The sequence below is a fragment of the Diplotaxodon limnothrissa genome, linkage group LG1 (genome assembly GCF_057381915.1).
Source record: "Diplotaxodon limnothrissa isolate DT_005_m linkage group LG1, D_limnothrissa_male_GT1.1, whole genome shotgun sequence".
Taxonomy (NCBI): domain Eukaryota; kingdom Metazoa; phylum Chordata; class Actinopteri; order Cichliformes; family Cichlidae; genus Diplotaxodon; species Diplotaxodon limnothrissa.
In genome coordinates, this window is record NC_140596.1 from 38,954,706 (window position 1) to 38,973,314 (window position 18,609).

The 18,609-nt window shown below is 41.0% G+C and overlaps 1 protein-coding gene across 2 annotated transcripts in view; it reads left to right on the plus strand.

Moving 5' to 3' along the window:
- LOC146640183 (nuclear receptor ROR-alpha A-like) overlaps window positions 1-18,609 on the plus strand; it is a 189,719-nt gene that overhangs the window by 133,840 nt on the left and 37,270 nt on the right. The window lies entirely within an intron of this gene.

The window sequence follows — 18,609 nt, forward strand, 5'->3', positions numbered from 1 at the left end:
TCAACATGATTGTTGGTCCACGGAGAAGCTCCACTCTGCTTTTTGTTTTGTATGGTTTCCCTGGTTTGTGTGCGCTCATCCTCACCGAGCTGTCAGCGCTACTCTACATGTGTTGTTGTGTCTGATAACTGTTGGAGCGCAGAAACACGACACCCTCACTGATCGTGGAAATGCTATTTTGGGAAATGTGAGTCAAGTTAGTGGGACTTTAAAGTATGGGAGGTGGAGGATGAGGCGGACAGCAGACGGGGTGTCTGTGAAAGTTGACGATACGGTCTTGAGATGCGCTCCGTGTAAATGAAAGTTGTGGGGACGAGGATTAACTATTTCTTTTTTAAAGCTTGTGGCATTGCTCCAGGTTTCGTCATGTGCTTTTGTGTGTGGAGCTCTTTGCTCCACATCGAAATGGAAAAGAAAATCGAGGTGTGGGCAGGGGCGGACTACAAGACGGTGTGTTCCTGGGCAGTCGCGCATAAAAGCCCCCCAAACCAACTTAGACTTGCTGAATGTGCACGTTCTCCTCAGTTAGATAAAAATGGGACAGAGTTAAAAAGCTCCACTACATTTGTGGCTCTGTCTCATGACCAAAGCCCAAGTTTATGTATGCAGTATACATTCTGAAACATTTGGACGGCTGATGAGCATGCTGGGAAATCCACTGCTTGTATTTCCTTTGTGTTTTTGTCAAGAACTGAAAGGCTGTTCCGACTTATATGTTGAAAATATGCAGTCATATGTATGTATGTGTGGACTTGTGTGTGGTTGATTTATATAGAAATTAGTCCAGTGGAAACAGTTATTGATTGAGTAACTCTATGAATGAATGTGCTTGTTTGGTACAATCCCCTGTCCACTCAGCCTGTGAGGACCTGTGGTTCATGGGCTTCTCTCATTTGTTCCATGCTTACAGACTTTACACTTGTCTTCAGGTTACAATAGCAAGGCTCAATCTGTAGCTGAGTAGTCGATTCATTGTGAGCTTGTAGCATAAACTTATGTTAAATGTGTCCATTCGCCTGACCTCTGACTGCAGTTGTTGTCCATGGTACTGATCAGAAGCTGGAAAAATGCTGTTGGTGTTATTGATTATTGCTATAAGATATTATTTTTCAGTTTCTGTGTGTGTGTGTGTGTGGATGCGTGAGAGAGAGAGAGTGAGTGAGTTAGCAATAAGGTCTCAAAACAATGATCTGCCCTGGGGTTGATCACATGATCACAGACGTGTGGCACGCTCCGGTCTCATTTGACATATTACAGGGTTGTTTTTGTTGCATTTGTAGCAGTCAGTCATCTAATTTAATATAATTTATCAAAACTGTGGTTTGGGTTTTTTTTCCTTTTAGGTCTTTGCTTTATTTCTTGTGTAGAGATGCAACAATGCTTATATGTTGACATTACACACCGCATAAAAAGGAAGTGCCTTAAACCTGCATTCTGTTTAATGGTTACTGGAAGGGCAAACCCTGTGGTTGCACTTTTGGGTGTATAGAGGTTTATGGGAAATGGACCTTCAGCTCCCTTGCTCTGTGTGTTTCGGGTCTCAGTGAATCAAAAATGAAGTGCACTTTGTAAATTACTTTGGTCTTCTGAATGCAGAGTGAAATATCTTGCCACAGGCTTCAGCACTTTTACTGTGGTAAAAGTTTTCCCATCAAATACAAACACTGGAGGTCTGGCTGATCACTTCTTCCCCACTGAGAGCGAGACCTAGAAGTGCACTGCCCTTTGTAAGGAGATTTGTGGGGTAAATTCCCTGAAGGGTTGTTGAACTGGAAGTGCAAACTCAGGTCTTTCATAATCTTTTAAAAAGCCTCTATCTGCAGAGTTCATCTAGAGTTTAGCTTCAAGCTAAATTTTTAAATCCAGCTGTTGATGTCACTGTGATGCGTCGCCGCTTCTGATACGAGGCCAGACTGTCATGTTTAATGTGTCTGCAATAAGTCATAAAGACACGATTATTTAATTGAGTTCAAACTGTCAGTGCTTTAGTCTGCCCAGCAGATTCAAAACCGTCATTTTTCTTTATTTCATGAACGATTTGAAACACATGCTTACATTTAGCTCATCATTCATTTAGCCAACACCCAGGTGCTTCTCCTTTAGTAAGAAACTTTACAGCTGTTCAAGTTGATTTGTATTTTCTTGAAAATTGCAAAGTGTGTGTGTGTCTGTGGTTTAATGCTGTCTGTTCCAGATTCCCAATCTGTGAGAAAACACTGCAGGAGGCATTTAGCCAGCCTGTTATGTCAGAGGATTACAACAGCCAGGAGATTATTTAACTGTTTCTTAGGGGGAGGGGGAGCGTGGTGACATCACTGGTGACATTGTGATCAAAAAGTGCGCGCAGTTGTTTACATAAACAGAAAAGACAGAAAAAAGTAAGAATATTTGAAACAGTTTAGAAATATTGTCGATTATGGCAGAAAGCATTTTTAAATTCTGCACAATAATTCTAATCTCAGCGATTTAAAAAAAAAAAAAAAAAGAGAGAAAAAAAAGAAGATGCTTGGGCTCGCTGATTTTACAAAAGGGCTCCAGTGGATGGATCCGCATGTTGATTTCCTTGAACTTCAAATATAAATTATGATATAAAATAACAAAGTGCTGTCTGGTATTTGGAGCTCGATGTGACTCTTAGCCCTTTCCCACTAGTGCCCACTGGGATCGGCGTTGCTCGACCCGAGTCAGTTTTTAAGGTTTTCAATTCAATTCAATTTTATTTATATAGCGCCAAATCACAACATAAGTCGCCTCAAGGTGCTTCATAGATACAGAGAAAAACCCAACAATCATATGAGCCCCTATGAGCAAGCACTTTGGCAACAGTGGGAAGGAAAAACTCCCTTTTAACCTCCCTGCCGGAGGTTTAAAGAAACCTCCGGCAGACTACTTTTAAATACTCTAGGAACAACAAGTAGGCCTGCAGAGCGAGAGCGAAGTGCTCTAATAGGGTGATATGGTACTACAAGCTCATTAAGATAAGATGGGGCCTGATTATTTAAGACCTTGTATGTGAGGAGCAGGATTTTGAATTCAATTCTGGATTTAACAGGAAGCCAATGAAGGGAAGCCAAAACCATTAAGTGGTAGTACCTGGTGCCGGTTCCTTTTTAAGAACCTACTCGCCGGAGTTCCATGCGCTTGGAAAACCATGATCGCAACAGACTGCATGCCACCGATTGGCTAGTCACTGATGTCACTGTGAGTTGTGAGAGCAACTCCTTCAAGAAAATCAAAACCACCATTTTTGAAAAACAATGATGGCAATAATTGAAAAAACAACATGTGTCTGACGCACATAAGGTGGGACTCAATTGTAATGGAAAATGACAGAGACTGAGACCGAGTACTAGCAGAAAAGGGCTGTGTGAGAATAACCGTGGTTCCCCGGTGTTGTGTATCCTACACTGCCTATGTCAGCAGGTCCAATTGTGGCCTGTACCCGGCTCAGGCTACACATCTCAGGAAACCCGTGCTGTACGCACGCAGGGAGTGATTTAGAGCTGCGACCAAGGTGACAGACCCTTCGTGATCCAGAACAGAAGACTTTTAATGGCTTTTAGTTCCTCTTAATAGATCTTGTTGGCCAAAGGCCTTTTTGTTTTCAGTCATCTTTTTCTGTTGGAAGCCAGAATGGAAATTTCAGTTCAGTTCCATTAATTCAGCAGCCGTAGCTCCAAGTGCACATCAGATGAAATTACATGGAGCTGATGACATCATTGTTTCTGAACCAGCAACGTTTTACACAAACTCGTTAGCAACATTTTGTGAATGCATTGCATGACTGTGCCGCATGTGCTGCACACTCAAACTGTCTCTGCATTCATTTGTGTTTATAAATATCTCCCAACATGTGCAGGATACAGTAGCTATTAAAATACCTACAGGACAGCGCTGGCTATCTAAACCTCACAGATATCCAGGATTTATCCATGAGCACATGATAGAGTCTTTTAGGAAATATCTGTTGACATATCACACTCTGTCAGCTGTCATTTATAAATCAGCATGCTACAACTGACCAGGAACTCTGCTCTGCGCTGTATGAATCACTGCCTCTAGCAGAATATAGGACTGTAGTTTTTCAGGAGTGCGATAATCATAAGTAACCATAAGTTACTGTCCATTACAGTTTGGCCTTATATATAAATGGCAGCTGCCTGTTTTATATTTCCTGTAGGAAGTAGTTTTTTTTTTTCTTAAGACACAGAATGGATTCATCCAGCTTTCTGATGGATCCAAGTCTGGCCTGGATTTTACACTCTGCATTTAGTAGCAGCTTTCCCCCCCCAAACAACCAAGTTGGTCACAGTAAATGATAAAACGCCACACAAAAACAAAACACGTTTTGTAAAAATAAATTCCTCAGTAAAGCAGAATGTAAAACCACGCATGCATTTCAACAGAAGACAAAGAAGGAGGCCCTTTTATTAACCACCAAACAAACCTTGACACATTTCTGAGGCTGAGCGGCGTCTGCTCGGCCCTCCTCTCTCCCGCTGCTTTGATCCAGTGTCTGAGAAATGCTATTTTTTTCTTTCTTTAGAGCTCAGTTTCTGATAATTTATCCATTAGGGATTTGTTTTGCTCAGGCTTTAGCATTTTTGGAGTAAACAGCAGTGGCTCTTGTGATATTCTTTCTTGCTCATTAGCCTTCACTTAGTGCTGCTATCTTGCTAATTACACATTATACTGTGGTATCTGTACAGTAAGCAAATGCAGCATCCCGAGGGAAAACTCTGGAAGTTCATCTGGATTCCTGGTTCAAAGTGAAAGTAAGATATTTGTTGTGTACTGATAAATAAAGTAAAAAAGCAGTGCAGCGTTAGAGTGAAACAAAAAAAGGCAGGAGGTGTGGGAAAAAAGACAAAAAGATAATGAAAAAAATAAAGAAAAATGAAATCTTCTTTCATGTTTATGTATTACTAAACTCTTCATTTTAATCATTCATTTTTGTATGTTTTCCCCCCATTGTTAAAATTCTTCCATGTTTTTAGTTATTTAAGATAAGATAAGATAAGATAACCTTTATTAGTCCCACACTTGGGAAATTTGTTTTGTCACAGCAGGAAGTGGACAGTGCAAAAGTTATGAGGCAAAAATTAGAATACAATAAGAATAAATACAGTACACAACTGTACAGAATAGAATAAAATAAAATACTATATACAGTAGAATAAAATAAAATAAATATACAATAAGATAAAAATAGAATACAAATACAAATACTATATACAACTGAGTAAAAAATTTGGGCATTATTTCACATGGTTCCCTTTTCTTTGTTTTCAAAAAAAAGGTTAAATATCTTTTTTCTTCATTGTGTCTGCATGACAGTGGCAGACACCGGGTCATTGTGGCTTCTCACATGCAGAAATGTGGCTTCTGTCGGTTCATTTAAGCCCCCTGTATGAACCAGTGCAGTCCAAATCAGCAGTGAGGTCTTTGAAACAGAAATATGGATGGTTACGCATGTGGAGGTGAAGCAGAGACTCACGGTTTGGCGATTAGTGTGCCGACCTGCTAGAGAGGTGACTAATCGAACCACCAACTGTGGCTGATGAACAAGCTGCTGCTTCATCTGCTCACAGCCTGAATGGGCGTGTTGGTGCTCCATGTGTGGCACCATATGTCTGCCGTTTTTACATCGACTCTGAAAATTTGGAAGCTGGACGAGGAGATTAAAGAACGGAGCCTGTTAGCAACATCTGAGCAAGAGCAGTTGAGGCGAGATCTTGGGTCCTCCTGGGAGTGAGCATGGCCTTTGCAGTGTGGTGGACTGAGGACTAAACTCACGCTGGCAGCAGCAGCGTTTCATCTGTCACTCACTTAATACAGTGATTCAGTTTTGCAAGCTAAATCACAGAGGACAGAATTTTTAACTTCATATATCAGCCAGAGGCCAGCTGAGAAAAGTGTCCTATGATATGCTCAACAGCATAATGAGCAATGGGAGGGATCTGCACCGGAAAGCTGACACAAATCCGAAAAAAAAAATCTTATTTTGAAGGATATTTAGGCATGCAGACTGGAGAAGCAAGGGGTCAAACAACCACCAACCCTCCCATTAGTAGATGACCTGCTCTGCCCACCCAGACTCAAAGTGCTGAAACCTATTTTAGGGACATGTTCCACATCTTGGATCAGCGTCACAATAACAGCCTGGCCTATGAGACAGCTGGTGAGGAAAAGACAAAGTCTGGAAAGGTCTGGGGCTGGCTCCTTAGCAGTGACCAACCTTTTGAAGGAAAGGTGAGTAAATCAGTTGTCCGTAGTGTGTTTGTCTCAGATGAATAACAAATACAAAGACATTACCCTAAAAGTTCCGTCCATGTACACTCATATTACTGTTAATTTACCTGGGTCATCCAGCCAAGTCCACATGTGGGAGATGCAGATAACTACGACTGAGCTGAAAGCCTTCAGTGTCCAAATCAGGATTAATTTTTCAATGAGAAAAAGAGATGCCAACATTATTCATTATCCCTCAATTAGAATTATTATCACTAATCACCACTCGTCTAGCCCTGACACGGGGACAGGGATACATAACCACGTGACCAACATTTCTTTGATTAGGCTGTTGGAAAAGTCAAACATCTGGAATTAGTCTGTGGTCTGGAAAAATAAGTACTATTGTATTTTTGCCTTTAGCATTTTCTTTTTCATAGATTCAACTAGAGCTGGGCGATATGAGATTTTTTCATATCACGATATGTTTTTTTCATTTCAGGCGATAACGATATCTATCATGATATAAGCCAAATAACTATATTTGTAAGATTTAAATGTGCCGTTGCTCACAAGTAAAATGTGAAATAATCAGCAGCTTGTTTTTATTTAAATATTTATTTCCCATAATAAGTTCAACAGGGTAGATGTACTTAAGGAACATGAGACTTTTTCAGATACAGTGGGGCAAAAAAGTATTTAGTCAGCCACCGATTGTGCAAGTTCCCCCACCTAAAATGATGACAGAGGTCAGTAATTTGCACCAGAGGTACACTTCAACTGTGAGAGACAGAATGTGAAAAAAAAATCCATGAATCCACATGGTAGGATTTGTAAAGAATTTATTCGTAAATCAGGGTGGAAAATAAGTATTTGGTCAATAACAAAAATACAACTCAATACTTTGTAACATAACCTTTGTTGGAAATAACAGAGGTCAAACATTTACTATAGGTCTTTACCAGGTTTGCACACACAGTAGCTGGTATTTTGGCCCATTCCTCCATGCAGATCTTCTTGAGAGCAGTGATGTTTTGGGGCTGTCGCTAAGCAACACGGACTTTCAACTCCCGCCACAGATTTTCTATGGGGTTGAGGTCTGGAGACTGGCTAGGCCACTCCAGGACTTTCAAATGCTTCTTACGGAGCCACTCCTTTGTTGCCCGGGTGGTGTGTTTTGGATCATTGTCATGTTGGAAGACCCAGCCTCGTTTCATCTTCAAAGTTCTCACTGATGGAAGGAGGTTTTGGCTCAAAATCTCACGATACATGGCCCCATTCATTCTGTCCTTAACACGGATCAGTCGTCCTGTCCCCTTGGCAGAAAAACAGCCCCATAGCATGATGTTTCCACCCCCATGCTTCACAGTAGGTATGGTGTTCTTGGGATGCAACTCAGTATTCTTCTTCCTCCAAACACGACGAGTTGAGTTTATACCAAAAAGTTCTACTTTGGTTTCATCTGACCACATGACATTCTCCCAATCCTCTGCTGTATCATCCATGTGCTCTCTGGCAAACTTCAGACGGGCCTGGACATGCACTGGCTTCAGCAGCGGAACACGTCTGGCACTGCGGGATTTGATTCCCTGCCGTTGTAGTGTGTTACTGATGGTGACCTTTGTTACTTTGGTCCCAGCTCTCTGCAGGTCATTCACCAGGTCCCCCCGTGTGGTTCTGGGATCTTTGCTCACCGTTCTCATGATCATTTTGACCCCACGGGATGAGATCTTGCGTGGAGCCCCAGATCGAGGGAGATTATCAGTGGTCTTGTATGTCTTCCATTTTCTGATGATTGCTCCCACAGTTGATTTTTTCACACCAAGCTGCTTGCCTATTGTAGATTCACTCTTCCCAGTCTGGTGCAGGTCTACAATACTTTTCCTGGTGTCCTTCGAAAGCTCTTTGGTCTTGGCCATGGCGGAGTTTGGAGTCTGACTGTTTGAGGCTGTGGACAGGTGTCTTTTATACAGATGATGAGTTCAAACAGGTGCCATTCATACAGGTAACGAGTGGGGGACAGAAAAGCTTCTTACAGAAGATGTTACAGGTCTGTGAGAGCCAGAGATTTTCCTTGTTTGAGGTGACCAAATACTTATTTTCCACCCTAATTTACGAATAAATTCTTTACAAATCCTACCATGTGAATTCATGGATTTTTTTTTTCACATTCTGTCTCTCACAGTTGAAGTGTACCTCTGGTGCAAATTACTGACCTCTGTCATCATTTTAAGTGGGGGAACTTGCACAATCGGTGGCTGACTAAATACTTTTTTGCCCCACTGTAAATAAAGGCAAATATTGCAAACTACACAAAAGGCAGCCGCTAAAGCGTTTAAGTTTCAAAATAGAACAAACGAAACAGACTAAATTGTCAATTCCACTTAGAAACAAAATATTAATTCTAAAAATAAATCTTAGTTTGTTTTACAGAAGAACAGACAAAACTGACTAACTTTTGTCAATATCAAATAAACTGAGAACTAAAAGGAAATTCTCAATCTCTCCTTGTTGTATAGCTTAGCTTTTCAAACAGTTTTAACAGTTACTTTAGTCTGACAAAAGCCGAATGACGAATTAGCGCTTCCAGTCAGAGACTGAGGCTACGTCCACACGTACACGGGTATTTTTGAAAACGGAGATTTTACGTTTTCGTTTTAAAAAATAATCCCGTCCACACATAAAGGCAGAAATGAAGGAAAACGCTGCTATGAACATGCCAAAGCAGCAGGTGGCGCTAGATTCCTAACCGTGCAGAAATATTGGCCAATCAGAAGTCTAGAAGCCTCGGTGGGAAAAAGTAAACAAAGCTGGGGCATAGAAGCAGAACCGAGTCGTATGTGTGGAGGGACAGTAACTGTGTGTATATGTAAGCATTTAAACACTGCAGAGAGTAGAATTAACAGTAACAGTATTGTAGAAATTCATTTCACCGAAACAATAACGTGGCGCACAGTGTGACGCATGCACCAGTTTATTGTATTTCTAGACTTGCTTTCGGCACAATTTACAGTGCACGCTACTCTGTTTTTTGTCAGACTTGAAATAGCCGAAATACCTTCACACTACGGAACTTCTATGGCTCTTCCGTTCGACAATCTCTCCGGCATTGGAACCATCATCTGTTTTCTCTTCGGTCACGCTCGGTTGATTTTTCTAGTCGGCACACTCATTTCCTCCATTACGCGCTGGCTGCTTCCCAAACAAACACACGTGCGGCTTGGCACTTGTGCTGTACGTAACAAGTCACGCGACGTGACGCTGCGGCTGTGATTGGTTCGGCTCTGCGCTACTTAATTTGGATTGGCTGACCTTTTTTTTTTTTTTTTTTTTAAGAGGACAAGAGCGGCGAGGTCTATCGCGATAGCTTAATTTCTCTATCGAGTAAAAGTTATATCGCGATACATATCGTTATCGTTCTATCGCCCAGCTCTAGATTCAACTAAAGAAATGTCAACAAATTTTTTTTTGACAACCTGAAAGTGCCTAAAGATGCATTTTAATGTATTTTGCATGATTATTTCCTATGTGTAGGCACAACATGGGTTCATCTCTTGAATTACACCCAGCAAGAAGATCATTATGAACACCTGACTAATGCTGTGTTTGGTCCCCCTTTTGCTGCTATTAACAGCTCTGACCCATCAAACCATGGACTCCACTAGTCCATGGTTCTCATGCTCAGATGCCCATTGTTGGCTCGTTTGGTAGTCCACAGGGTCAGCGTGAGCATCCTGCTTTGTTTGTTGCTACGCAGCGCCATACGTAATAATCTGTGATGCACATCAGTGAGCTTTGGCCGCTTATGACTCTGGTTCACCATTGTTCCTTTCTCTGATGACTTTAGATAGATCCTGACCACTGCGGACCAGGAACACCCCACCAGAGCAGCATCTTCGGAAATGCTCTCACCGACTCATCTAGCCATTAATATTTGGCCCCTGTTGAAGGCGCTCAAGTCCTTACGCCTACCTGTTTTTGGTGATTCTACACATCAACTTTGAGGACCAAATGTTCACTTGCTCTCTAGAAGTGCCACCATGACGAGACGATCAGTGTTATTTACTTCACCTTTCAGTGATCACCTGATCGGTGGACATGAGTTTTTGTGCTTTGGTAGCTTAGCAAATAAAAATTGCTCTTATTGTTGAGATAAAAGGACTGGATTGAAAATGATGAAGATGACATCATAATTGGTCTTTAAGTAGTGGCAATTCATATGTTGAGTGGTACGCAAGTTTATCCTTGTTCCAAGTGGTCTTTTTACTATGTTATATTAAAAACCACCGATGCAAGCAAGTTATTCATCAAGTAACTTAAAAATATGTAGAAGATCATGCAAAATGTATAATATGAAGAACAGTGCTGGGTACATGTTAGGGCCACTGAAGGTAGGAAAAAATAAGAGTCAAAATTTTTTATGTTAAAGTGGCAGATATGTGAAAAAAAAACTTCTCTGTACAACAACCCAAGCACAACGCTTTAAATATGAGTCAGCAACAACCTTGGCATCGTTATTTGTTTTTGATGCCTCCATCCAACAACGGAAATCATCAATGCATCCAGGAATCCCTATACCATAAGGTTTATCCTAAGAGTCCATCTGCCAAATAGCATATGGAACTTTAGTGCTGTTGCCTAAGATGTTGACCTCTTTGAGTCTCCACACTGTGGGGATCAGTTGCTTTAATAATCAGTCAGATTGTGTCCTGTGGTACCACAAGTCCCATTCGAATAGCTCAAAGGTGTAACCAGTAATATCCTTGCATCTGTTCATTGTGCTTTTGTTCTTGTCTGCTCTTTTCTTTTGGATAGACCCAGGTCACAACAGCATCTCTGCAAAGTCTGCATGCTTATGATAATATGATGTTTGTGATTTTAGCTGAGAATCATTTCTTTGTTGCTAAACCCAATTCAAAAGCATAATTTAATTAGGTCAACGTTGGCATGGTGCATGGCAAACCTGATGCCCAAAGTGATGAGTTTCCTTAACCAAAAAACACTGTTTTCCGAGTTATCCATTACAAATCTGCCACGTTTTTCTCACAACTTTGAAACTTCAGTATCAAAGATTTTCCTTCCATCATTGAGCTTCATATGCCGTCGTAGTTCATTAGAAGATTAGACACATGGATTAATGTGGGAATATTAAAGTACACAACTGTAGAAGAGCTTACATCACCTTCACTTTGGCCATTTAGTGAGGAAAAGCTGCTAATTTCAGTCTTTCAGCACCTCCAACATGATCATTTTCTGCTTTTTTTTTCTGTTTTTATTTTTTAAATTAAATTGCTGTAAACTGATTGTATATAGGTCCAGGGCTAAGCAATGAAAAAGCATCATCTTGGGTTCTGTGAAATTTTGATGGTCTGACATTGTAATGATGTAAAAAAAAAAAAAGAGCAAGAAAATGTAACAAATAGTAATAATAGCAGTTGGTGGAAATAAATCCCAGAATGATCAGGATGAAATAGCCTTTATGTGACCTGGGGTTTAAATAAAATTAAGGAGTGATAATTATCATGATATTGATTTTTACCCTGCAGCTTAAGTTGACCTTTGGTTTTGATAAGTAAGCTGTGACAACGTGCCACCCCCACCTTCTTCTTCTCACTCTTTACATCAGTAACCCTCGGAGGAAATTGTTTTAATGACTCATCAGCTGTCATAGATGCAGCCATAAACTTTCACAAAGCTTTAATGTTTGTCAGCGTCTGCTCAAGCTTCTGCTGTGAAAACACCCGTCAACCTGCAGAGCATGTGGCGAAGCCTCTGTTTGTGAATCGGTTTAAGCAGTACAGAGTTAGACCTGTGTATGAAGCTCCCTCAGAGAGAGCTCAGCTTCTGCTTCACCCTTTTTCTACCTTTCATCTTCTCTGCTCCTCTCAGATAAAACAGTGTTCATGGTCTCTGTCATCCTTAGTGCAGTCTAAGTGAGTAGATATTTCTGACAACATTTCACCAAAATAAAATGGTGAAATGTTGTCAGAAAGGTGGAAGGAGGAGGACGAGGTCTGACTCCTAACACTCGCAACAGCAACAAATGAATTGAGAGACCAACATTTGTCCATTTCTAAACAATCTTCCAATGGGATGATGATCAAGGATTAGGATTGTGTTGATGGGTGATGAAATCTGGGATCCATTATGTTTAAAGTGGTAGCCATGTTTTCCTAATAATGGAAGAAGTCAGGACTGACTGTGTTATTCAGATCTAAATCTGCCTGACTATGGTTTCATGTCAGCAAGCATGAATATGACCAGTACTGTTGACACAGATGTGTTTGGGCAAGTTCATGTGGTGTTTGTGTACTCTTTGAAATGAATTTGAGTGCATGAGACAATTATACTGATCTGTCGTCACCTCAAAACAGGAGAAACCAGAAAAGTCATGTTTCTGTCTTGTTTTGATTTTGGAAGTCCAAGTACTGTATTTATGAAGAAATGCTATTCAGCTGTTTGTTTTACTGAATGTTTTACTGAATGTCCTGTTCCTGCTCAAACACAGTGGTGTTTTTGAGTAGCTTATCTGCTCGGCAAATTAATTAAGAACTTTTAGATACCTTCTTATTTCATAGTATAATCTTCACGTGCTTCACCCGAAGCCCACTTTCTGTGTACTCACTACCTAACTTATAGGCAAAGTATTCACTCACTGTGTCTTTACTGTTTCGCTAGCTTAGCTTAGCTCATAGCCGACTCGCTAGCAGCATGGCCTCTTCACCTGTCCCTCCTGCACTTTCCTGCTCATTGTGTCAGATGTTTAGTTACTCCTTGGCCTCCTTTAGCAGTAATGATACTTGTAACAAATGTATCATTTTTGCAGCTCTGGAGGCCAGGATTACTGAATTGGAGACTCGGCTTCGCACCCTTCATTCACCCCTAGCTAGCCAGGCCCCTGTAGCTGGTACAGCCGAAGATGGAGTAGGCCCCGCTAGCTGTTCCCTGGCAGACCCCAAGCAGCTGGGGAAAGAGGGCCGCTGGGTGACGGTGAGGAGGAAGCATAGTTTTAAACAGAAGCCCCAGGTACACGACCAACCTGTTCATGTGTCTAACCGTTTTTCCCCACTCGGTGACACACCCGCTGGGGGTCAAACTCTGGTAATTGGTGATTCTGTTCTCAGACATGTGACGCTAGAGACAACGGCAACCATAGTCAATTGTCTTCCTGTAGTTTTCTCTGGTCCCCTCCCCAATCAGACCAGGAGTGACATGTTTAGCCGCATGTTCTCCTTAAATTGCTGGCTGTCTGAGTGGTGTCCAAGACACGATGTGGGCTTCATAGATAAGTGGCAAACCTTCTGGAGGAAACCTGGTCTTTAGGGGTGCAACGATACACAAAATTCACGGTTCGGTTCGGTTCGATACTTTGGTGTCACGGTTCGATATTTTTTCGATACAAAATAAAATGTTCATGCCTTTTTAATTTGTCATTTATTATTATTTATTATTATTTTAACTCAAAAGTACAGTTTTTAAATTTAACCCTAACCCTTGTGCGTGTTTTTTATTTTGACAGCGAATGCGCACCTGCGGACCACTTATCTGCACCCCTGGTTATTTAGCTCATCATATCGCAACCACAGAAATTATTTTGGCCATGAAACCATAAAGCTGCACTTTCTTTTTGCCTTATAGTCTGATTTGTCATAACTTTTCCGTTTTGCGGTAAGCTTTTCTTTGGCTGTCACTTCTTCACCCTGACCTGTCTTATTTGGCTCAGCAGAACTAAAATATATATACTGCTGCTTTTACACACGCACTCACATAAGCTCAGCGATTCTCTGCGCGATCAACCTCTCACATGTTTAAGCTTGCTGCAGGAGATTTCACTTGTCATGTTTGCATAGTAAGCTAACGATTGATAAGACGATGTCAGAGGAATTGGTGCACAAATTATCATCACTCACCAATCAGTACTGTCGCTCTCTATACACAGTTCACGCGATTGCAAAGTGAAAGCAAAAAAACAAGCGCAAATTCAAACGCGATTTCAATATGCCATTGACAGTGGCTCACCGATGCCAATGACATAATTACCCAGCTACATTTCCGAAAGAATTCAAAAGCATTGACATATATTTTTCCTTCCTACAATAGCCGGACGGGCAGGGCAGAGATAGATTTTGGTAGCCCGACTGGAAAAATCGCTAGCCCCAGGACATCGGGCTAGCGATTTTGCGAGCCCTGTATCTGATTGAGAAATCACTCATCTTTGGAAAAGAGTTTATTACAGAGAAATGGCTCTTTCCAAAATAAAAGCTATACTATCCGCTTCTTCTGGGCTATATTCTCAGCAGCATATTAAACATATCAAGTCCCCATAAGGAGAATCATGTGCTAACGGCTGTCTAAATGACTCGGGTAAAGTTTGTAGCATGCATGCTTGTTGTTTTTGTCTTTGCACTAGGATGATGTCTGTGTAAATGTGCAGTCATATTCGTTGTGTTCCCACTAGTGCTTTCAGGTTAACCTCGTTAAAATGACCTTAACGCCACAACACGGCAAATCTCCGTTAACGAGCTACCCCGATCGCCCTGTGCATGGGGCTAGACGGCCAACACGTTAACGAGCTAACTGCGCTAACACACTAGCTCCCACCCATGTAATTGAGCATTGCGTGGCACATGCAACATACTGTTTTACTTTAGTCCATGACGTGCTTACCTTCAGGGTCATACGTCACATGAAAACCAAAATAATTCCAAACGCCAGATCTGAATGAGGGTGGGAGAGGTTCAACTTGCCATGTTGCAAGGAGAGCTTAACTTCTGTCTCGCTAGCTTGCCCTGCGCTCTTCCTTCTGACTATGCTGTCTGTGTGGAGCGCTCAGTGGATCTGCGCTCGACAGTGCAGCCTAGGCGGAGTAGTCGAACGCAGATTCACTGAGCGCTCAACACTGACAGCATCGTCAGAAGGAAAGTTGATAAAATAAATTACAAATGTTGTATTGTTCGATACATATGCGTACTGAACCGAAAGCACTGTATCGAACGGTTCAATATCGATACGAATATCGTTGCACCCCTACTGGTCTTGTTAGGAGAGACGGCATCCATCCCACTTTGGATGGAGCAGCTTTCATTTCTAGAAATATGGACAAATTTATTAAACCCCCCCAAAATATGACTATCCAGAGTTGGGACCAGGAAGCAGAGTTGCAGTCTTACACACCTCTCTGCAGCTCCTGTTACCCCCCCCCCCCCCCCCAAAACCCATATCCATGGAGACTGTGTCAGCTCCCAAACAGACAAAAAACAAACTAAAAACCAGCAACAAACAACTTAAACATTAAAAAATCACAAAGAAAGAACAATACAGTATCCACATCTGAACCAAAGAGTAAAACAGTGAAATGTGGATTATTAAATATTAGGTCTCTCTCCTCCATGTCTCTGTTAGTACATGACTTAGTAATTGATCAACAAATCGATTTACTCTGGTTGCAGCAGGATGGTTATGTTAGTTTAAATGAATCAACACCCCCGAGTCATTCTAACTACCAGAAGTCTCGAAGCACAGGCCGAAGGGGGGGTGTGGCAGCAATTTTTCACACCAGCCTATTAATCAACCAAAGATCCACACAGACTTTTAATTCATTTTAAAGCCTGATGCTTAGCCCAGTCTTACTTAGTTATCATCTATTGTCCACCTGGGCCTGTCTGATTTCTGAGACTTTTTATCTGATTTAGTGCTCAGCTCAGATAAAATAATTATTGTGGGTGATTTTTAACATCCATGTAGATGCTAAAAATGACAGCCTCAACATGGCATTTAATCTGTTATTAGACTCAATTGGCTTCTCTCAAAATGTAAAAGAACCCACCCACCACTTTAATCACACTCTAGATCTTGTTTTAACATATGGCATAGAAACTGAACATTTAACAGTGTTTCTCTCCTGGCTGATCATTTCCTGATAACATTTACATTTACAATAATTGATAACACAGCAGTGGAGAGTAGACTTTATCACAGTAGATGTCTTTCTGAAAGCGCTGTAACTAAGTTTAAGAATATAATCCGCCCACTGTTATCATCTTCAATGCCCTGTACCAACATAGAGCAGAGCAGCTATCTGAACGCTACTCCAACAGAGGTTGATCATCTTGTTAATAATTTTACCTCCTCACTACGTACAACTCTGGATACTGTAGCTCCGGTGAAAACTAAGGCCTCAAATCAGAAGTACCTGACTCCGTGGTATAATTCTCAAACATGTAGCCTAAAGCAGATGACTCATAAGCTGGAGAGGAAATGGTGTCACAAATTTAGAGGATCATCATTTAGCCTGGAGAAATAGTTTGTTGCTTTATAAGAAAGCCCTCCGCAAAGCCAGAACATCTTACTATTCGTCACTGATTGAAGAAAATAAGAACAACCCCAGGTTTCTCTTCAGCACTGTAGCCAGGCTGACAAAAAGTCAGAGCTCTGTCGAGCCAACCATCCCTTTAACGTTAACTAGTAATGACTTCATGAACTTCTTCACAAATAACATTTTAATCATTAGAGAAAAAAGGACTCATAATCATCCCACAGATGTAATATTATCTACAGCTACTTTTAGTACCATTGATATTCATTTAGACTCTTTTTCTCCAATTGATCTTTCTGAGTTAACTTCAATACTTACTTCCTCCAAACAGTTCAAGGAAACTGCTCAAAGAAGTCCTGCCATTAATTAATGCTTCAATCTTAAATATGATCAACCTATCTCTAATAATCGGCTATGTACCACAGGCCTTCAAGCTGGCTGTAGTTAAACCTTTACTTAAAAAGTATCTCTAGACCCAGCAGTCTTAGCTAATTATAGGCCAATCTCCAACCTTCCTTTCATATCAAAAATCCTTGAAAGAGTAGTTGTCAAACAGCTAACAGATCATCTGCAGAGGAATGGCTTATTTGAAGAGTTTCAGTCAGGTTTCAGAGCTCATCACAACACAGAAACATCTTTAGTAAAGGTTACAAATGATCTTCTTATGGCCTTTGACAGTGGACTCATCTCTGTGCTTGTCCTGCTAGACCTCAGTGCAGCGTTCAATACTGTCGACCATAATATCTCCAATTTGTGCATGTAAATGGAGAGTCCTATTCACACACAGAGGTTAATTATGGAGTTCCACAGGGTTCAGTGCTAGGACCAATTCTGTTTACATTATACATGCTTACCTTAGGCAGCATCATTAGAAGACATAGCATAAATTTTCACTGCTATGCAGATGACACCCAGCTCTATCTGTCCATGAAGCCAGATAACACACACCAATTAGTTAAACTGCAGGAATGTCTTAAAGACATAAAGACCTGGATGGCCACTAACTTTCTGCTTATTAATTCAGATCAAACTGAGGTTATTGTACTCGGCCCTGAAAATCTTAGAAATATGGTATCTAACCAGATTCTTCCTCTGGATAGCATTACCTTGGCCTCCAGTAACACTGTGAGGAACCTTGGAGTCATTTTTGACCAGGATATGTCCTTCAATGCACATATTAAACAAATATTTAAGACTGCGTTCTTCAGTTTGCACAACATCTCTAAAATTAGAAATATCCTGTCTCAGAGTGACGCTGAAAAACTAGTTCATGCATTTATTACTTCCAGGCTGGACTACTGTAATTCATTATTATCTGGATGTCCTAAAAACTCCCTGAAAAACCTTCAGTTAATCCAAAATGCTGCAGCAAGAGTCCTGACAGGGACTAGAAAGAGAGAGCATATTTCTCCTGTATTGGCTTCCCTTCATTGGCTCCCTGTCAAATTCAGAATTCAAAATCCTGCTCCTCACATACAATGTCTTATTTTTTTTTTTTTTCGCCTGTCCCGTTTGGCTCTTTTGCCATCAGAATTGTTGTCTAAAGGCAAAGAAAGATGCCCAACGGATTTACTTTGACAAATTGACCATCCCAGCCTTGCCGTGATGGTCCATTTGATTCACCTTTTATTGTTTGTTTTATTTTCACTTACTGAATACGGGACAGACTTGACTGGGGGAAAGAAGGGGAGAAAGAAAGAGGGAAAGAGAAACAGCTGAGAAGAGGGACGGGGGAGAAGGGCAAAAGAATGGGCAGCAAAAAAAAAAAAAAAAAAATTCATATATCAATCACCTGGATCACCTGCTGAGAAAGAAAAAAGAAAACAAGCAGAAGAGAACAAGAGTAATAGAATAAACAACATCACAATGATATATGGGAATATGACAGTAAATACTAAATATTAAACATTATTGTGCAGCACATAAGATCAACAGAACACAGTGTGCTTTGAGGTAGGAGCCAAAAAGGGTGTAGTTTGTGGGTGTGATCACCCGTGTGTACACTTGTGAGCATGGACGCGCTTGTTTTTTGGTTTTTTTTTTAAAAGGTTCCTTCATGTAAT